Source organism: Girardinichthys multiradiatus, chromosome 5 (genome assembly GCF_021462225.1).
Source record: "Girardinichthys multiradiatus isolate DD_20200921_A chromosome 5, DD_fGirMul_XY1, whole genome shotgun sequence".
NCBI lineage: Eukaryota > Metazoa > Chordata > Actinopteri > Cyprinodontiformes > Goodeidae > Girardinichthys > Girardinichthys multiradiatus.
Genome location: NC_061798.1, coordinates 48874708 through 48895238, shown reverse-complemented (window position 1 = coordinate 48895238; position 20531 = coordinate 48874708). Strand labels below are relative to the sequence as shown.

Here is a 20531-nt window from a genome sequence, read left to right as displayed (position 1 = left end):
TCGATAATGTCCCGTAGGGATCTTTATTGCATTTTTTTTCCATGGTCTGTTGTATTTCAGTGATTTGATGTAACTGGGCCAGATGTACGCAAGCGTTAATGTTGACCTTGTAAAACTGATTGTGTCTTCGCCTCTCAAAAAAAATAGAAACAACTCTAAAGGTAGAACAAAGATGAAGAACAGAGCTCTGAATGAACAGTGACTAATGCATTAAATGATCACCAAACTGAATGCAAGCTGAAAATGTAACCACCTATCAAACTCCGTGAAGGGCCGGTGATGTTGTATGAAGCATCTACAAGGCTTCCTCTACTAGCTGAGCTTGACTCGCTGTTCTGTCTGATTGTTGGAGGATGTGGATACTGTCTGATAAAACTACAGTGCCTTGATAAAGTTATTATACACTCCTTGAAGATTCTCATGTTTTGTCCCGTTTTACCCTCAAACCTAATGTCTTTTTGGGGATTTTATGTAGTAGACCAACATAAAGTAGAATAAAAATGATATGTACTTTTATTCAAATGAACTTTAATACAAATTAAAAAATACTTTATTAACCACAAAGGGAAATTAAATATTGTTATACCTCATATTATCCAATTTTCTTCAAAGAGTCTTTTTAGATGGTAAATGGCTGTGGGCAGGAAGGATCTCCTGTAGTGGTCAGTATTACAGGGGATCTGAAGAAGCCTCTGCCTGAAGACACTCACTGAAGAGGATGGTCAGGGTTGTCTGTAATGTTTTATTTTTATTTTATTAAGGATCTGTCTTTGCACAATCATCTCCAGAGGTTCCAGAGCAGCAGAGCCAGTCATCTTTATCAGTGTGTTGAGCTTTTTTAGGTCACTGGCTCTGATGCTGCTACCCCAGCAAATGAAGGCAGAAGAAAGTGCATTCTCCACAACAGACTTACAGATCTCCACCTCCTCCACTACTTATCCCATCATGTGGTAGTGCTTGACCAATTTCTGTTTTTCTTGAAATCCACATCATCAAGTTCAAGTAAAAACTTGTAAACTATGGTGTGCTGTGGTTTCCAGTCCTCCGAGTCACTTTAATACAGAGTATTTTAGATATTTTATGTCAGCTTTTCACACGTATTTCTGCACATTCTTTTTTTCCAAAGTACCTCAAGCTCTTACCATGTACTTTGACTGGGCCATGCTAACTAATATATATAAATATGAAACCAGGGTCTCCAACTCTAGTCCTTGGGAGCTACTTTCCTGCAGCTTTTAGATGCATCCCTGCGCTAAAAAACCTGAATCATTACCAGGCCTCTGCAGAACTTGAAGACATTCTGAGGAGGCAATTCAGTCATTGGATGCAGGTGTGCTGGAGCATGGATGCATCTAAAGGTGCAGGACAGCGGGTCTTGAGGGCTGGAGTTGGAGACCCCTGATCTAAACCATTCCATTGTAGCTTTGGCTGTATTTTTAGAGTCACTGTCCTGCTGGAAGGTGAACCGCAGCATTAGTCTCAGTTTTTGTAGCCTCTGCATTTAGCTCCACCCATCCAGTCAATTCTACCAGCTTCCTCGTCCCTGTTGAAGAAAAGCATCCCCAGATCCTGATGCTGCCTTCACCAGGCTTTTAGTGGGGATGATTTGTTCAGGGTGACATTTAGTGTTTTAGTTTTCAACCACACACAGACCTTTTACAGCTTGTGCAGTTTATATAGCTAATATCTAATAGCTCTGCTTCTTTCCATTCCTGATGCCACTATTTGTGCTCTCTAGCACCCAGTGGGACTCAGATGTGTGGAATCAGTTACATACATCCCTGATCTGCATGTGGAACCAATTAAATCCAACACTTGAAATAAAAGCAACCATAGTGTTGTTTTTTTAATCATCTTTTTATGTCCGGTTGGATTAGCCTTAATCCTGTCGATATTAAATTCCATCTGTATGCTATGAAAACTGCCAGTTATTAAGAGGAAACAATGATTTCTTTGGGTAAAGTTAACCTTTTGCTGATGGAGATATAGCTGCCACACACTGGCCTGGTATGGATTTTAAAAAGTGTTTGGAAATTATCCATTTTCATCTTGACTGAAATTAACATTTATTGGAATCCACAAGCCAAGCTCAACCACCCATAGGCAGGCAGACAGACAGGCAGGCAGGCGGGCAACGAAACTCACACAACAAAAATAAAGCAACAGCAGACATAAAAGAAACTGACTTAAACTGATACAAACGGAGGATCAGTAACTACATAACTACATGAGAATCTGCCACAGACCGAAGGAAATCACTTCTTTACATACATATGCACTCCTCATCAAACACCAAAGATCAGGAACAAAGTTAGAAGTGTTTTCATTTTATGCTGCTGGGTTGTAACCAGGTAACAAGAAAAGCTTCAACATGCAAACAGAAATACAGGAGGAGGTGCCAAAAGTAACCAAATAATTGAAAGTTTTGACTCAAACAAGCTGTTCATCAGCTAAAGAGCAGCCTAAAACCATGGCCCAAAAAACTTAAAAGCCCAAAACAGAACTCAGACAATAAAAAAGAGAGTCAATAGACCTGTGTAGCACTGTCTTAATGCATCACATCTGCCTGTTGTCGTCTTTAGTGTTGCTGAAGAATGCTGATTGGGTTTAGGTACAACACAGACCAAAAGTTTGGACACACCTTCTCATTCAAAGAGTTTTCTTTATTTTCATGACTATTAATATAGTAGCTTCACACTGAAGGCATCAAAACTATGAATTAACACATGTGGAATTATATACTGAATAAAAAAGTGTGAAACAACTGAAAATATGTCTTATATTCTAGGTTCTTCAAAGTAGCCACCTTTTGCTTTCATTACTGCTACGCACACTCTTGGCATTCTGTTGATGAGCTTCAAGAGGTCGTCACCTGAAATGGTTTTCACTTCACAGGTGTGCCCTGTCAGGTTTAATAAGTGGGATTTCAAGCCTTATAAATGGGGTTAGGACCATCAGTTGCGTTTTGGAGGAGGTGGATACAGTACACAGCTGATAGTCCTACTGAATAGACTGTTAGAATTTGTATTATGGCAAGAAAAAAGCAGCTAAGTAAAGAAAAACGAGTGGCCATCATTACTTTAAGAAATGAAGGTCAGTCAGTCCGAACAATTGGGAAAACTTTGAAAGTGTCCCCAAGTGAAGTCGCAAAAACCATCAAGCGCTACAAAGAAACTGGCTCACATGAGGACCGCCCCAGGAAAGGAAGAGCAAGAGTCACCTCTGCTGCGGACGATAAGTTCATCCCAGTCACCAGCCTCAGAAATCGCAGGTTAACAGCAGCTCAGATTAGAGAACAGGTCAATGCCACACAGATTTCTAGCAGCAGACACATCTCTAGAACAACTGTTAAGAGGAGACTGTGTGAATCAGGCCTTCATGGTAAAATAGCTGCTAGGAAACCACTGCTGAGGACAGGCAACAAGCAGAAGAGACTTGTTTGGGCTAAAGAACACAAGGAATGGACATTAGACCAGTGGAAATCTGTGCTTTGGTCTGATGAGTCCAAGTTTGAGATCTGTGTTCCAACCACCGTGTCTTTGTGCGGCGCAGAAGAGGTGAACGGATGGACTCTACATGCCTGGTTCCCACCGTGAAGCATGGAGGAGGAGGTGTGATGGTGTGGGGGTGCTTTGCTGGTGACACTGTTGGGGATTTATTCAAAATTGAAGGCATACTGAACCAGCATGGCTACCACAGCATCTTGCAGCGGCATGCTATTGCATCCGGTTTGCGTTTAGTTGGACCATCATTTATTTTTCAACAGGACAATGACCCCAAACACACCTCCAGGCTGTATAAGGGCTATTTGACCAAGAAGGAGAGTGATGGGGTGCTGCACCAGATGACCTGGCCTCCACAGTCACCGGACCTGAACCCAATCAAGATGGTTTGGGGTGAGCTGGACCGCAGAGTGAAGGCAAAAGGGCCAACAAGTGCTAAGCATCTCTGGGAACTCCTTCAAGACTGTTGGAAAACCATTTCAGGTGACGACCTCTTGAAGTTCATCAACAGAATATCAAGAGTGTGTGGAGCAGTAATCAAAGCAAAAGATGGCTACTTTGAAGAACCTAGAATATAAGACATATTTTCAGTTGTTTCACACTTTTTAGTTCAATATATAATTCCACATGTGTTAATTCATAGTTTTGATGCCTTCAGTGTGAAGCTATAATATTCATAGTCATGAAAATAAAGAAAACTCTTTGAATGAGAAGGTGTGTCCAAACCTTTGGTCCGTACTGTACATCTCGAAACAGAACCGCAGGTCAGACAGAAAACTGCTACTGTGTGACAGTCTAAAGAATGTATGTATAGTGCATGCATTCACTTAAAAACTATCAGTACTTTTATACAATTACAGCTAAAAAAAAGTCATATTCTTCAAACTTTCTGCTGAAGGACACAGACGTTATTTGGTGCTTCATCTTTCAGGACCTGAAGCTCACTGCTTGGACATTTAAACAAATAAGTCTGCACTCGGATGCATAAAAGAGGACATACTGCTTACACCCACTGCACATGATAGAGGTGTTTGCATCTGCATCTGTACAGGGTGCATAGTGTGTACAACGGACCTAGAGAAAATTTAGCTAATACAAGGTGCAGCACAATGTAAATGGGTCTGGGTCTGAGTTGTCAAGTTACAGCAAAACACTTCAGTGTATTTTGTTGGGATTGTATGTGACAGACTAACACAAAGTAGTGCATGACTGTAGTGGAACGAGAATCTGCATGTGGAACCAATTAAATCCAACACTTGAAAAAAAAACAACCATAGTGTTGTTTTTTTAATCATCTTTTTATGTCTGGTTAGATAAGCCTTAGTCCTGTCGATATTAAACATTCTGCCTGTAAACAAACAACAAAAACAACTGATTGGTTTTATGATCTTACACCCTAAAATTAGGAGATAGATAATCCTAATCCCTGATCTCATTTTTATTTATTGAAAGAAATTGTCTAAATTATATGTAAGACTTCCGCAATGTAAGGCCCCTCTCTAGGCTTTGTGTGGATAGACATTTCACTTCTGCTGTACATTTATGTGGCATATTTATGTTTTCTGCATGAAAATGTTGCACTGTGCCAAAGTTATTGCAACTGGCTGTTGTGAATATAAAAGCTTCTTCTGATACATCATCATGCACAGAAGAGTAAGAAAACAGGACAGAACTTCTTTCTCTAACTTTTTCAAAGAACCCCTGACTCTGTCTGGGTTCTGGATGAGTTCATTACTCACAGATGACACTTTGAACCACGAGGCAGGGGGCACCCTCACCCACTGACCAAATCTAATCACTGGCTCCTTTGTGCTTTGTTGACCAATGCTTGCAATGCATCTGGTCTGTCTTCCATTGCTCATCTTCCAGCAGTGAGTAACAGAGGAAATGTCTGTTTGTGGAAAGCTTGGAATATTTTCATAATGGTGCAGAATTAATTACAAACCCCAGATTAGTCATCTCTACATGAAAACATACAACCATCCCTTAATGATGGAGTAAGCTGATGTCTGAAACTGTTTTGTTATTGAGGTTACACACCTAATATTTTTTGGTTTCACATTTTTAAATGTGCATTTTTTAAACTGGACATTCTGGGTCTGTCCAAAAAAAGATTTTATACGGGACCCATTTTCTGAGCAGCTGCAAAACTGAGAGAATCTCTAATTCTCCTCTAATTCACAACAGGATTGCAAGCCTTTGCGCATATTAATGAGAACAAACTAGAGATCTTTATTTTTGTGTAATTCACAAAGCCATTCAAAGAGGAAATTATGATTGAAGATTGTTTCTTTTTTTTCAAATAAAAATCTGAAACCTGTGTGTGCATTGGTATTCAGTCCACCGGAGTCAACTCCTTGTATCAACAGCTTTCGCTGCAGTTACGGCTGCAGGTCTTTCGGTGTATGTCTCGAGCTGCTTTCCATATTTAGAGACTGAAAGTTTTGGCTATCAATCTTTACAAAATACCTCAATCTCAGTAAGATTGGATGGAGAATGTCTGTGAACATCAATTTAAAAATCTCTCCATAAATTCTCATTTGGATTTAGGTTTGAACTTTGACTGGACCATTCTAACACATGAATATGCTTTGATCTAAACTGTGTTCTGGATGATGTTAAACAAAGCACTTTGTACATAAGCCAACAAGGTTAATTTGAGTCTCTTCTTCCACATGGTTGCTGTGTCCCCTATATGGCTTGAGACAAATTGCAGACATGAATTGGTTTGATGTAATATTATAATATTAAATGTTTTCTTTAGACGTGAGCAGAAAATCATTATAATGAACAACAATGAAAGCTTGAGAACACCAGTCTGTGTGTCAGTAATCTATAAAATGTTTATTTAGTAAACTGAGTTACTGAAATAGATTAACTTTTCAGTAATATTCTAATTTATTGAGATGCATCTGTACACATGGGTGACTTTTGATGACAGATGGATGCAAGGATTTTATTTAAGGGTGTCATAGTGAAGAGGGCTGAAAACAAATGCTCACCAAACTTTTCAGACTTTTATTTGGGAACATTTTTAAATAATGTGACCCTTTTCTTCTACTATATAATGCCTGCACCAGGGTCCAGCAGTGACTGCATTTCCTCTGTATGTGCACAAAATGTTTAAAAATGTGTTTTTATAAAGAGATCCAAAGCCAAAACTCTTGTTTCTACCATTAAACAACTGATTTCAAACAGTGTAGCCAAACCCAAAGTAAATGATGAAATAAACATCTGATGCTAGATGCACATACATGCCAATTGTCTAAAGCAACATTTCAGTCATCGTGTCTGTTTGAATCCATATTCTACAATAACAGACACTGATGCTGGACTTGCGCAACTATGATGAAATATGACAGTGATACAGGTTTGGTTTAAAATACATTGAAAGAAGCTCTTCAGCATCTTCATGTGACAACTGCACAACTTGATGAGTGATGTGAAGTGCATTAATGTCAAGCATGAGTATTTACATAGCAGATGTTTTTTGCACGGAGGTCTGCTACTTGAAAATACACAAATGTCTGAGTCAAACCAAATTGAATGGCAGTGGTTGAGTTGGCATGAGACAGCTCAGTCGAGGACAATTAGCTGAAAACTTCAGAGAATGTCCTCATCATGCTTTAGGACTCTGCAACATTTGGTCAAATTTCATTCGGCCATAATTGATGTGCAAAGCCACATTTGTCACGGTGGTTTTGACATCACTTCAATGGTTAAGGGCTCTTGGATTTCTGGGATACATTTAGACTTATTCTTGTCTTAGACAGTTGTTGATGGCATATGTGATGCATATTGGATGCATTTTGTTCTTCAGTCATTGTACACATAACACTGACTGGAATGTGGCTTTGAGAAAGTGAATAAATTGTCTGTGGTCAGGCACAAAGAGATGATTCATTCCTTAGGCAACAGCAAGGAAATAATATCCTTTTTGGTTGCATGTCATTGCATGTAAAATCAGTTCCCAGAATTATTTTTTATAACAGTGTGAATTCAAGCAATGTGAAACAAATAACATTCAATTCCACAGCTAAACTGCATTCTGAAAGTGTCATATACAAAAGTGATTTGTGAGAAAAAGTATCAGATTTATTACTAAATAATCATAAAGTAATTATTGATGGTGATTTTAGCATGTAGACACTGACAGTGATATACTAAATATAGCCTTTAATGCAATCTTAGACTGCACTGGCTTTATCCAAAATGTTTAAAGTCCTACTCACTCCTGCCATCATTCACTTGATCTTATGCTCATGCAATGTATAGAATGTAAACAAATAATATTTCTTCTTTACAACCCTGTCTATTCTGACCATGTTTTCCTTCTGCCACACTCCCACAAATACCTAGTGGGACACTGTTCTCAGGCTTCTCCAGATACACAAAACACGTTAGGCAGATTGCCAAATTTCAATAACACCCCATCTCAGAAAGTCTGTGGGGGTAATGATCTGTTGTACCATTCCATGGCCTGGATGAAAACCACATTGATCCTCCTGAATTCAAGTGCTGTATTCTTCTCTGTGGTATTGATTAGTAGAGCATGTGAGCGGTTTTATTTTGAAAATCTCTCTCCATGTGCTTCAAGTTCCACTTTGCTGACAGGTAGAAAGCCAGGCAAAGCAAAGTGGATGACAAGCATGTGACCCACCATGAACAGGCGAGTAGTTGGACCCGCCCAGTGGTGAGTTGTTGCTTTTGTTTTGGCAATGGTCTCCGGGCATAAGATTGGGGGTGAAGGTTCACCTTCCATTGACCCTAAATATAAAGCTAGAGCTACAGTGGAATAATTTAGATACAAGCCTAATCATGTACAGGTCCAGTCAAAATCCATGCCTAAATCTTCGGTAAGACTTGAAAATGAATGTTCACAGCAGATGCTCTCCATGCACTCTGACTGAGCTGGAGCTATTTAGCAAAACCTGTGCCCCTTTTCCACTGGCTCTTCTGGAACTCATAAAATAAGGCTGTGGGGGGGGGGGGGGGGATCGGCAGGAGAAACAGAGAGAAGAGATGCTGCTGTCTGGATGGTGAAGCTCCAAAGTTTGCCTGAAGAAATTAACATTTTTGGCTTAATGGGAAACTTTATGTCCCATCCATGGCAATAACGAAGACAAGGACTTCAAAGTGCAAAACCGCAGACTTAAGACCGCGGTGAAGTAAGTTTTGGGTTGGATATTTGATATACTTGTGCTCCATGGATTTAGCAAGGTCTTCCTCCCCTTGAGTCCGATGCAGACAGACTGATTACGGGCAGCTGATCTCTGCCTGCTTCCTCCTCCTGTAGACGCTGTTTCTCTTAAGGATCGTCAATGAATTTCTGAACCAAACATGCCATTTGCTTTGTGTGTTTGGGGGAGACGTTTGTGCATCTGAGCAGCTGGTTTAGGATGTTGTTAAATGTAGCGCTCCCTACCAGCATGAAATTCAGAAGGCTGATGTGTCCTTTTTCTTTTCTCCCAGCCTTCAGGCATGGTTTCTGATCTGTAAATGATAAAATTATACTTCGATTTGACCTGTTCCAACTATTGTGGTCCTTATAATATTATTGTAGTCGCTCCTGAGTTTTCTTAATTTCTCCCTGCACTACCTCTTGGAAAATCCTCTCGTTTCTCCTGGTCCAATGGCCAATCAGCCTGTTGTCACAAGTGGTCCCAACTCAGTCCCGGTTGTATCTGCTCAGGAGGAGGGACCAAAACAGCTACCAGTACGGAAAAAACAGTAATGGAAACACTTGCAAATTGGGCTGAGAGGAGTGGAGCCGAGCCAAATAGAGCCAGTGGAAAGGGACCATTGGAGGACAGAGATGAAGAGAAAAAATAACAGGATGAAATCAGCAGAAAAATTGACCAAGAAACACAGGAAGGTGGATAGACGGTTGTTATGCGAAGATGAATTTTAACTTACTGAAAGACTCAAAAACAACATAAAAAATGAATAATTGGTAATGTTTCAAGGTCTCAGGATGCTACACTGCTCTGAAACCAGATCTGGAGATGCCTGCAAGGTGTCAGAGAAAAGCTAGATCAATGTTTGATCAAACTAACAGATATTTCTTCTCACAACCAGTGAAGACAAAACTGATCTGCATGTAAAATGGTTCATTTTGAACCCTGAATACGTTTGGAAGTCCAAGCTGAGACGATGGTGCTTTTTTACAGGAGAATGTGAGCAAACTATCAGGCTGCGGATCATCACATGTTGGCATCTGAACATAGCACATCATATTGTTGAAGCTCCCCCAGGATACACATTCGATACTGTTGGTATGCTCATTTTCCTCTCAGTGCTCCTTGGATTATTTCCAATAAGAGATGTTGTCAACAGATTCCAAGTGTTGCAGAATAACAGCAAGACTGGCTTTGTTCTAAGATCCTGCTCCCGCTTTTACTGGTAAACATTTACTCTGTCGACAGTCGTTTTATTTTGAACTACTCCTTTTGGCAAACTCCTTGAGTTTCAAGAAACTTTATTTGGCACCCCATTCATAAAATAAAATGCTAATCTTAGAGACAACAAAAATGAAAAATTGAGCGCCTTGCAAAAGTATTCATATTCCTTCTAAGTTTTCACATTTCATCACGTTACAACCACAAATTTCACCATCTTTTATTAAAAGTATATTGGATATACCGATAAAAAGCAGAGCATAATTCTGAAGTGGAAGAAAAGTGTTTGGTGTGCATTTGTATTCAGTCCCCTTTACTCTGATACCAACAAATAAAATCCATCCCAACCAACTGTCATCTGATTCTGATTAATAATAGGAGTTAACTGGTGTGTTTAATTATCTTAGTGCAAATGCAGGTTTTCTGTGAAGGCCTCAGAGGTTTATTAGAGAACATTAGAGAACAGACGGCATCATGAAGACCAAGGAACACAGCAGACAGGTCAGGGAGAAAGGTCTGGAGAAGTTTAAAGCTGAGTTAGGTTCTAAAACAACATCAGGGGCTTTGAACATCTCACAGAGCTCTGTTCAATCCATCATCTGAACAAGCATAGAGGATGGGGCAACTGTAAACCTACCAAGCCATGGACGTCCACCTATAGTGAAACGCTGGGCAAGGACCGCATTAATCAGAGAAGCAGCCAAGAGGCCCATGGTAACTCTAGAGGAGCTGCAGAGATACATGCTCAGGTGGAATAATCTGTTGACAGAGTAACAATAAGTCGTGCACTCCACAAATCTGGCCTTTATGGAAAAGTGGCAAGAAGAAAGACATTGTCGAAAAGGACACAGCAAAACGTCAAGCTTGATAAAAACCAGATGGGAAAACAAAAGACATGTAAAAGATGTTTCAGTTTTATTTATATAGCGCCAATTCACAACACATGTTGTCTCAAGGCTCTTCACAACAGTCAGGTTCATACATTCCAATTAATCCTAATCATTGAACAGTGCAGTCAGATTTATTTATTTATTCAAATTGGATAAAAAGTTTTTCTATCTAAGGAAACCCAGCAGATTGCATCCAGTCAGTGACTTGCAGCATTCCCTCCTCCTGGATGAGCATGTAGAGACAGTGGACAGTCACTGGTGTTGACTTTGTAGCAATCCCTCATACTGAGCATGCATGTAGCGACAGTGGAGAGGAAAAACTCCCTTTTAACAGAAAGAAACCTCCAGGAGAACCAGAACCAGGCTGAGTGTGAGCGGTCATCTGCCACGACCGACTGGGGGTTTGAGAGAACAGAGCAGAGACACAAAGAGAACAAAGAAGCACTGATCCAGGAGTACTTTCTATGGGAAGGAAAAGTAAATGTTAATGGATGTAGCTCCTTTAGTTGTTTCACCTAGAAAGAAAGAACAGATAAACTCTGAGCCAGTTTTCAAGGTTAGAGTCTGAAAGAGAGAACATAGAGTTAGTCACAGTAGAAGCTCAGTTAATTGCTATATCTAAGAGAGAGAAAGGGTTAAACACTGAAAGACAGGGCTATGTGGTTCATCTGTAGAAGGTGAGCATTAAGTTGTTGCCAACAGAAGCTTGGATGATGCCCCTCTCCAGAAAGGTGTCACAGGTAGACACAGAGCCAGGCCAGGTGTAGCTTCTAGGAAGAGAAAAGAGAGAACATAAAGTTAAAAGCTGAAATAACAGCAAATAATGCAAAATTGGAGAGTAGTGTGAGAATGTAGCGAAGAGGGTGAAAGTGGTCATTATGTCCTCCAGCAGCCTAAGCCTATAGTAGCATAACTACAGAGATAGTTTCAGTTTGAGTTTATTTATTTATATAGCGCTTATTTACAACAATGTCGTCTCAAGGCACCTCACAAAGGGTCTGGAACGGCACGGGGCCGCCGGGGAGGCTAGACCAAACTATCGAGTGCCAGAGCCCGGCCACCCCAGAACGGGCCACGTGTAGGGGCACCAAGTAAAATAATAAACTGATAAAATGTGTCCATCTAGAGCCCACTGATGGCCATTGTTATACTAAAAACCACAAGGATAGGGATACCTCTCTCTGTCAGACTGATTATAACCATTGGAAAAGAGAAGGTGTCATACAGGTAGCAGAAATGGAGGGTGTGTTTGCACCTCAACTATAACTAAGCCGGTTTAGGCTAAACCTGACTCCCCCTTACTCCATCCAACAGGGAGGGAGGAAGGCTCCCTCCCTGATAAACTAAGCCACTCTAACTATAAGCTTCATCAAAAAGGAAAGTTTTAAGCCTAGCCTTAAAAGTAGACAGGGTGTCTGCCTCATGGACTAAAACTGGGAGCTGGTTCCACAGGAGAGGAGCCTGATAACTAAAGGATCTGCCTCCCATTCTACTTCTAGAGACTCTAGGAACCACCAGTAAACCTGCAGTCTGAGAACAAAGTGCTCTGTTAGGAACATATGGACCAATCAGATCTCTGATGTATGATGGAGCTAGATCATTAAGGGCTTTATATGTGAGGAGGAGAATTTTAAATTCTATTCTGGATTTAACAGGGAGCCAGTGAAGGAAAGCTAAAATAGGAGAAATATGATCTCTCTTTTTAATTTTCATCAGAACTCTTGCTGCAGCATTTTGAATCAGCTGAAGGCTTTTAACTGCATTTTGTGGACATCCTGATAGTAAAGAATTACAATAGTCCAGCCTTGAAGTAACAAATGCATGGACTAGTTTTGCACCGTCACTCCTGGATAGGATATTTCTAATTTTGGCAATGTTCCGGAGGTGGAAGAACAAAGTCCTAGAAACCTGTTTAATATGGGATTTAAATGACCTGTCCTGGTCAAAAATAACACCAAGGTTTTTTACTTTATTATCGGAGGTCAATTTAATGCCATCCAGGTTAAGTGATTGACTAAGCAGTTTCTTTTTTAAAGACTCCGGTCCAAAGACGACAACTTCTGTCTTGTCTGAATTTAGAAGCAGAAAATTTAAAGTCATCTAAGTTTTTATATCTTCAAGACATGCTTGTAGTCTATCTAACTGGTTGGGCTCATCAGGATTTATGAATAAGTAAAGCTGAGTATCATCAGCGTAACAGTGAAAATGTATCCTATGCTGCCTCATAATTTGACCTATTGGAAGCATATATATAGTAAAGAGAATTGGCCCAAGTACTGAACCCTGTGGTACTCCACAATTAACCCTGGAGTTTAAAGATGATTTATCATTTACATGAACAAACTGGAATCTGTCAGACAGATAAGATTTAAACCAGCCTAGCGCTGTTCCCCTAATCCCTGACAGAATAATATCATTAGTGACTTTCAGCAGAGCTGTTTCAGTGCTATGATGAGCTCTGAAACCTGACTGAAACTCTTCAAACAGGTCATTGCTGTGTAAATGCTCACACATTTGATTAGCAACTATTTTCTCAAGAATTTTAGATAAGAATGGAAGATTCTCCGCAGTTGAGACAAAAATTTTACTTTTAAAACGCTGTGTGACAGTAAACTAACACTGAACATAACCCTGAACACGCCATCCCCGCTAGTGGTGGCAGCATCACGCTTTGGGGATGTTTTTCTTCAGCTGGAACTCGGAAGCTGACCAGGGTTGAAGGGACAATATTGATAAAGAAAACACCTGTTAGAGGCTGCAAAAGACTAGTGACTAAGGTGGAGGTTCACCTTCCAGCAGGACAAAAATCCTAAACATACAGCCAGAGCTTAAATGGGATGGTTTTCATCAAAGCATGTCTATGTGTTAGAATGACCCAGTCAAAATCCAGGCATGAATCCAATCAAGAATTGGTGGCAGTATTTGAAAACCGACGTTCACAGATGCTCTTCATCTTATCAGACCGAGCTAAAGCTATTTTACAAAGACGAATGTGCAAAAATGTAATTCTCCAGATGTGTAAAGATGGCGAAGACTTACTCCAAAAGACCTGCAGCTGTAACCTCAGCAAAAGGTGGTTCTACAAAGTACTGATTCAGAGGAAGCTGAAAGATCTCACAACAGTTTTCAGATCTTTATTAGTAAAGCTATTTATTATTTTCCACCCATTTCACAATCATGCATTACTTTGTGTTGGTCTGTCGCATAAAATCCCAATAAAATACATCAAAGTTTGTGGTTCTAATGTGCTTAGAAAAAACTGTATGTTTACAAGAGCCAAACTTAGAACTACAGGATGTGAACTTCGGGATGTGATTCTGTTACAGGAGTTAATTTTCATCTGAAAACATGTCAAACTCTGCGTAGATCATACAAAATACAGAAGAGAAACTGGTTCTTTCAAAAAGAGATCTTAATTTGGACATCCAGGTTTGTTGTTTACCTGTTTGTGTATTTTGTCTTTTCTATCAACATGTTTGCAGAATGCAGGGTCTGTTTGTTACAAATGACGGACAAAATGAAGGTAAAACAAGCAATGCTTCAACAAACAGCTTTCCTGTCATACGTGATGATTTAGAATTAATATCAGAACCATGGTTCAACATATTTGATGTTTTGTCTTTGTTTGGCAATTGACCAAAATGTAGAAACTAAAATAAAACCGATAAATCAGTTTGTTTTAATTACACTGTAAACTGGTGTTTTTGTGACACATTCCCAGGAGCTGCAGCAGACGACAGGAAGGATTAGATCTGACAACATTAAAGCTTTTACGATGAAACTGACATCATTATTTTTGGAATTTTTGGCGCCATATTTCTGGATAACCGCACTGAAATTCCATCAGAACCGGATGTGTAATTCCCGGAGATGGAGGTCCAAGTGCTTCCAGGAAGTTACCGTGCAGTTGGACAATAATCCTAATTTGAAAATGTTATCACGGTATGCGGACAGCTTTGTTCTGATACACAAACATTTTTGCATGCACTTGAAAGAAATTAGCAGTTTATAAATCATGGTTGGCAACCTGATTTTAGCCAGTATTGTTGCTGGTTCAGGAGCATTTGTCTGTAGCCAGATTTTAGGGTCTGCTGACTCTTAGGATACAGCAAACTACCTGCTTCTGCAACTCAGCACCCTGATTTTTTTTAATATCTGCAGATAAAGGCAGCGTTCACAGAGTCGATTTATCCTCCCACCTTCGTTCCCACAAACTCTTGGCCACTGCAAGCGATGCTAATGCTCTGCTTCTCCTGTTCCACTCATTGTTTCCAGAGGGCAGGATAAGGCCTGGAGTAATTACTCCAATCTGTGATCAAAGCTAGAACAATGTCCAACACAAATATAATGCGGGTAGCAGAACAGAACATCTGAAGATATGAGGGAACATGAGATCGTCTGAGCGTCCAGTGCCAAGTTGGGCTGAAAGCCATATTTGTTTGTAAGGAAACGCACCTGGAAGCCAATCTCAGGTGTTCAGAAGGTCCTCATCTAAGTCTGAGTCGATAGTCTGCAAAACTTTATTGTACAGGAAACTAGAAGGATGAGGTCAGGTCAGTATTTGCTTTTTATTTCTCAACAAACTGCCGGTTTCAAACATACATTTTTACCTTTGACACATTTACAGTGCTTTGCAAAAGTATTCAGACCCTTAAAACTTTTCACTTATTCTCACTTTACAACCACAAAGTTTAATTTACTTTTTAAGGCCTTTATGTGATAGAAACAAAGCAGCTCATAATTGTGACGTGGAAGGAAAATGATACATGTTGCACTAATGATAAAGATGTGTTTCTGAAATAAATTCCCAACAGTTACATTTTTTGATTCAAATGTTTTAAAGTTTATGTTAAAAGGTTCTTCACTGCCTGGCCAAGGTTTTTATAACTTTTTACAACCACAACTTTTGTTGAATTTGTTGTCATTTTACAGGATTTCTTGCTAAAGTAGCTCAGACTGGGGAAGATTAAAGAAAGTGAAAACATGTTTTTCAAATAATAGTACAAATCAAAGTCTGAAGTGGTCGCCGTGCGTTGTATTTACTTGTAACTTTGATTAGGCCATTCTAACACGTGACTATGATCTGAACCTTGCAGCTCTGGTCGTATGTTGGGGTCGTTGTCCTGTTGGAAGGTGAACCTCCATCCCAGCCTTTAACTGGCTTTCTTCCTGGGCTTTTTTTTTTTTTTTTTACTTTGTGGCACTCGGTTCCCTTTAAATAGGCCATCACTTGTTTCAAAATGAAAAGGAAAAACACATCTTAACATTTGTGCATGGCACAACTGAGACTTGTTACAAGTGCATTAAATGATATTTCTAAGGAGGGTCCAAGTATGCATGGGGTTTTATAAACATTAAAGAGATTTGTCTGAATCTGATTTTTTAAGCAAGATTCTATTGCTGGAAAACCAACCTGTTTCTTTGAAATGAGATTTTGTAGGAACTGTCAAGAGGTAACTGATGAAAGGAATCAGGGATGCAAATTAAACAAAAACTACCATGAACAATTGTGCTACATTAGAAGAGAAGCTCAATGGTAAGAGTTTCCAACCATCTGTGAAACACGGCGTAGGGTCTGTTATGGTTTGGGACAGAGACCTTGTTAACAGTAAAGGAATAATGAAAGTTAACAGATTAAATCTCAGATTTTTGTCCATCTGGAGAGAGTCAGAGGATGCTCGACATCCCAACAGAAACACTTATGCAGAAAAACAAACATCAAAAAGCACAGAATGAGAAACTAGCAGCCGCAGGGCCTCAACATTGTTTAAGCAGTTTAGGACAGACTGTCTAATAGTTTCTTTTGTCATCAAAACATAGGAAATATATTGTAATCTGATGTATCATTTATGAACAGGGTGTGCCAAAATACAAAGCTTGAGGGTCATAATAGGGATGTTAACCACATGTCAGAACTTCCTAAAGTGTCCTCTCCAGAAAACAAGATGTGAGACAGTTCTTCCTCCCACCATTAGCACTGTTCATACCGGTCCCAGGATCCTTTCTCCTCCAGTTCTGCAGTGCAAACCTTACCCAGAGCCAACGTCGAGGAACAGCACTTGCCTTGAATTTTAATCGAGTCCTTCAGCGCTGCACGTTTCAGAGTAAAGCCTACTTTTATCACAGCAGGATTTGAGGGAACTCGAGCCAGATGGAAGGAAATTAAAGATAAATGCAGCTGGAGTCAGTGTGAAAACGAAACGTTTTGAAGGATGACATGTGGCAGTGATGATGTCACTGCATCCATGATGGAACACGTTTACCAGCATTGAGGCCTCTGAAAAAACAAATAGGAACAGACAAGGTCAAAGCAACGTTTTGTGCTAACATGGAAGGTAGCAACATATAATACTGTCATATTAATACGGTTTTAGAGTTTACTTATAAATGCTCCGCTTCTAGGGTAAAGAAATCTAAATTTCTCAGCATCAAGTGTAAAAAGCAAACACCACAGACTTCTATAAAACTACATTTATCAAACTAAAAAATTAAGCCAAAAATGAGAACAGCCAGGAAACGTATACAGCTACAAAAAAACCTTAGAATTTAAAGAGGCTATACTTTTATTTTTTACCATGACTGATTCTGGTACGTAAAGGTTGCCTACAGAGGTACTCTCTGTGTACTTACAGTAGTACCAGTGGTGGGGGATATTGACAGGGTACCAACTGGTTAGTTGTTGTCTACTAATGGGGCACTTAGATTATTTGTATGGCAGCTACAGAGTATCTATCTACCTGCATTTCCTTCCGTAACCATCCTGTACCTACAGGGTGTATGGGTAATCATGAGGGCACTTACAGGACAGCTGTGTGTGGACTTACATGGTAGTTACTGGGTACTTACAGACACCACTGATTCCAATAAATCTGTATAGTGGGCTACATAAATGGTACCTAAGTGTTGGTTACAGGATAGCTATGGTGGGGACGTACAGTTTATCTTACAGTTCTTGCATGGTACCTACAGGGTACCTATTAGGTATCTATGGAGGAACAAACAGGTTGTCTATGAGTATTCAGAGTGTGATAAATAATTTTCCACATGCCATTTTGTAATAAAATGCAAAGAAAAGCTTTTTTTTTTTTTTTTTTTTAACTGCTACTCCTTTTTACACGTTTTTACGTTTTATCATCTTTCGGGAGACGCTGTTCTAATCAATCAGAAACAAAATTTTTGGTTGAATTAAAAATATTTTGCATCTAAATCTGCTAGGGGTATGAATACAGTTCAGCCAGTAAATGATTAAAAACACATTTATCTGTCATCAGAGTTCCAGAAGATTACCTGAAAAAAAACCTGAGTGCGTATGTCAACATGCAGCCACACTTAACTTCAGTTTATGGTACCGTCTGGATTGTTGAACAGGACTTCTAATTAGAGTATCTTATCAGCACCAGAAAGCTCCTTGAACAACCTCAGATTGGACCGTACAGTTGAGCTGAGATGATTTTCTTAACAACCCTGTAAACACTATTTTAATACCCACAATGCTGTCTAAAGGTTTATATTTACCTTGAAGTCTATAATTATGTACATTAAAGATACGTTTAGTCAATTAAAAAAGTTTAGGCAGTGCACCAAATGCTTTCTGAAGGGAACTTTAGTGAAAGTCCTGAGAGCCAAAAACAGTCCCTGACATGAGAAGGGAACACGATTCATGAAAATTCATCATAAACATGAGGTCATCTGAGCATTGTTCTGATTCTCTCAGACATTTGCTTTACACCAAGTCAGCTAAAGAGCACTAAATTTGACCTTTTTTTAAAAAAAATACCATCAGGGAATCTTGCTTAATCCTCCACAAACCACTGTTTCACACAAACGAAGCAGCACTGGGGTTAAAAAGTCACGTAGAAGCTGTTGGAACACGACGAGTTGTTCTGGCACCCTCCAGGTTTTCCCTCTGGCAGTGTGCCGCTGAATAGTAACACACCTTCAGAGGGAGGGAGACGATTCAAAGCAAGATCTGATTATCTGAAAAACAAGCTGAAAATGGACCCAGAACTAAAATAGGCTGTGCGTGCTGCAACGGAGATAACATCAAGAGGTTATGGATACATACTGTAACAGACACCTGCATCACCCAGAGAGCACAGATCTCCTCCAGACAGTTAAAAGGACGACAGAAATCATAACGCAATCTCTTGGAAATCATTTGATCTTTTTAAGCTTTTGAACTCCCACAGCGGTCCTGGCTTAAGTAACATGTGAGACTGAATAAGATCTTGTAAAACATACCATAAACTTGTTCTTGGCAGCTCTCTTTATTACATCGCATCATCCGGAGACTCTTGCAGCATTTCTCCGGCAGGATTTAATGCTCGATGTTCTGCTCCATGTGGGAGGCAGCTGCAGCTCGTGATAAACACCGTTTCAGTGTTTGTGACCCTGAGTGGGGTCATCCGAAGGTTTGTTCTTAAGCCTCATGTTCATCCCTCGAGTTAATTATGCCTCAGTGATTCACAGTTAGGTGGCATAACCACAAAGACTTTCCGCTAAAAATTGATCAAATGGGTCGAAGGGAGTCTGGAAAACTTTTGATCAAGGGCAAATGAAAAGACAGGAGGGGTTTCTTCGTGCTTGCTTGGTGTGAGGGATTGCTGCAGTCAATTCATTTGGTGGGTTTACTTAAACTGAACTCAGCTGCATTGCTTTATAACAAGGATTTAACTGGAATCAATGCACTTATATTGGTCTATGAGACTGGATTGATTGGGGTTTATTTTTCTGATTATAAATCTTTTTGCCTTGAGAAGAAATTCGCTGTGAACTGAAGCTCAACTGAATTAAATAAAGTCCTCCTCCTTGGAAGCAAAATACAGAAATAATGGATCAATCCAGTCTTGCACATTAAAACATGAGAAGAGACCGGGAGGTTATAATTGTTGAACCGTCCGAACTTTGACCCTTTCCACTTTTCAGGATGTTACAAACACAAATCTCACTACTTACTGGTCAGGTGGGTTGCACAAAAGTTTCTTTAGTGATATCTGTGAAGAAGGTCGAGTAGCAAGGAGCAGTAAGTGCACGATATGGACGGTAAAATCATCGCATCGTTTACTGTTACTAGGCTTTCTCATAACGATAAACTAATGGCTGTTTCAAACCTCAAAAACTGATTAAAATGATGACTTTTACCGTTTTAACTAGTGTTTCCCACTGATGGTTCACGAGAGATTAATTAAATATCATGTACCTAAAAATGTGATAAGCAGTATAATTGCACTACTTAATGCAACTGATGAACTGTGAAGTGGCCTTCTGGGTAGGTTTAGTTTTTAGAGCAGTATTTCATTTTCATTCTACTTTACAATTCTGCACCACTTTGTGCTGGTTTTTCATATAAAATCCCAATTAAGCTTTTGTGACTGTGACAAAATGTGAGAAAAGTTCAATATCTCTACAAGTCAATATGTAGGACTGACAACTCTTAGAGAAACCAAAATAAATGTCATTTGAAATTTGATAATCTCTACAAAAAGTTCAAGAAAGGTCAAACGGAAACATTGTTGGTCCACATGCAGATTAGCAGGTAGTATGAAAATAAAATCAGTTTGTAAACAGCTGGTACATGTAGAACCACAACCGAGTGGTGATTCTGTATCACAGGTCAGAGGTTGCAGGTTTTACATGTTGGAACCAGTGAGTACATGCCATTAGTTCCTTGATGTGACAATTCAACATCTATCAGACCTTTTCATCTGCAGGTAAAGAAGCATCATCTGTGTGTGCTGATG

General features: G+C 39.7%; 1 long non-coding RNA gene across 1 annotated transcript; it reads right to left on the bottom strand.

Annotated features, from left to right (window-relative positions):
• Window positions 1-15340: 15340 nt before the first annotated feature.
• Window positions 15341-19693, bottom strand: LOC124868862. Its single transcript, XR_007038411.1, has 2 exons — window positions 19033-19693; window positions 15341-17068 (listed from the first exon to the last, which is right to left on the bottom strand). It is a non-coding gene; the product is annotated as an uncharacterized LOC124868862 (long non-coding RNA).
• Between the last annotated feature and the right edge of the window lie 838 nt (window positions 19694-20531).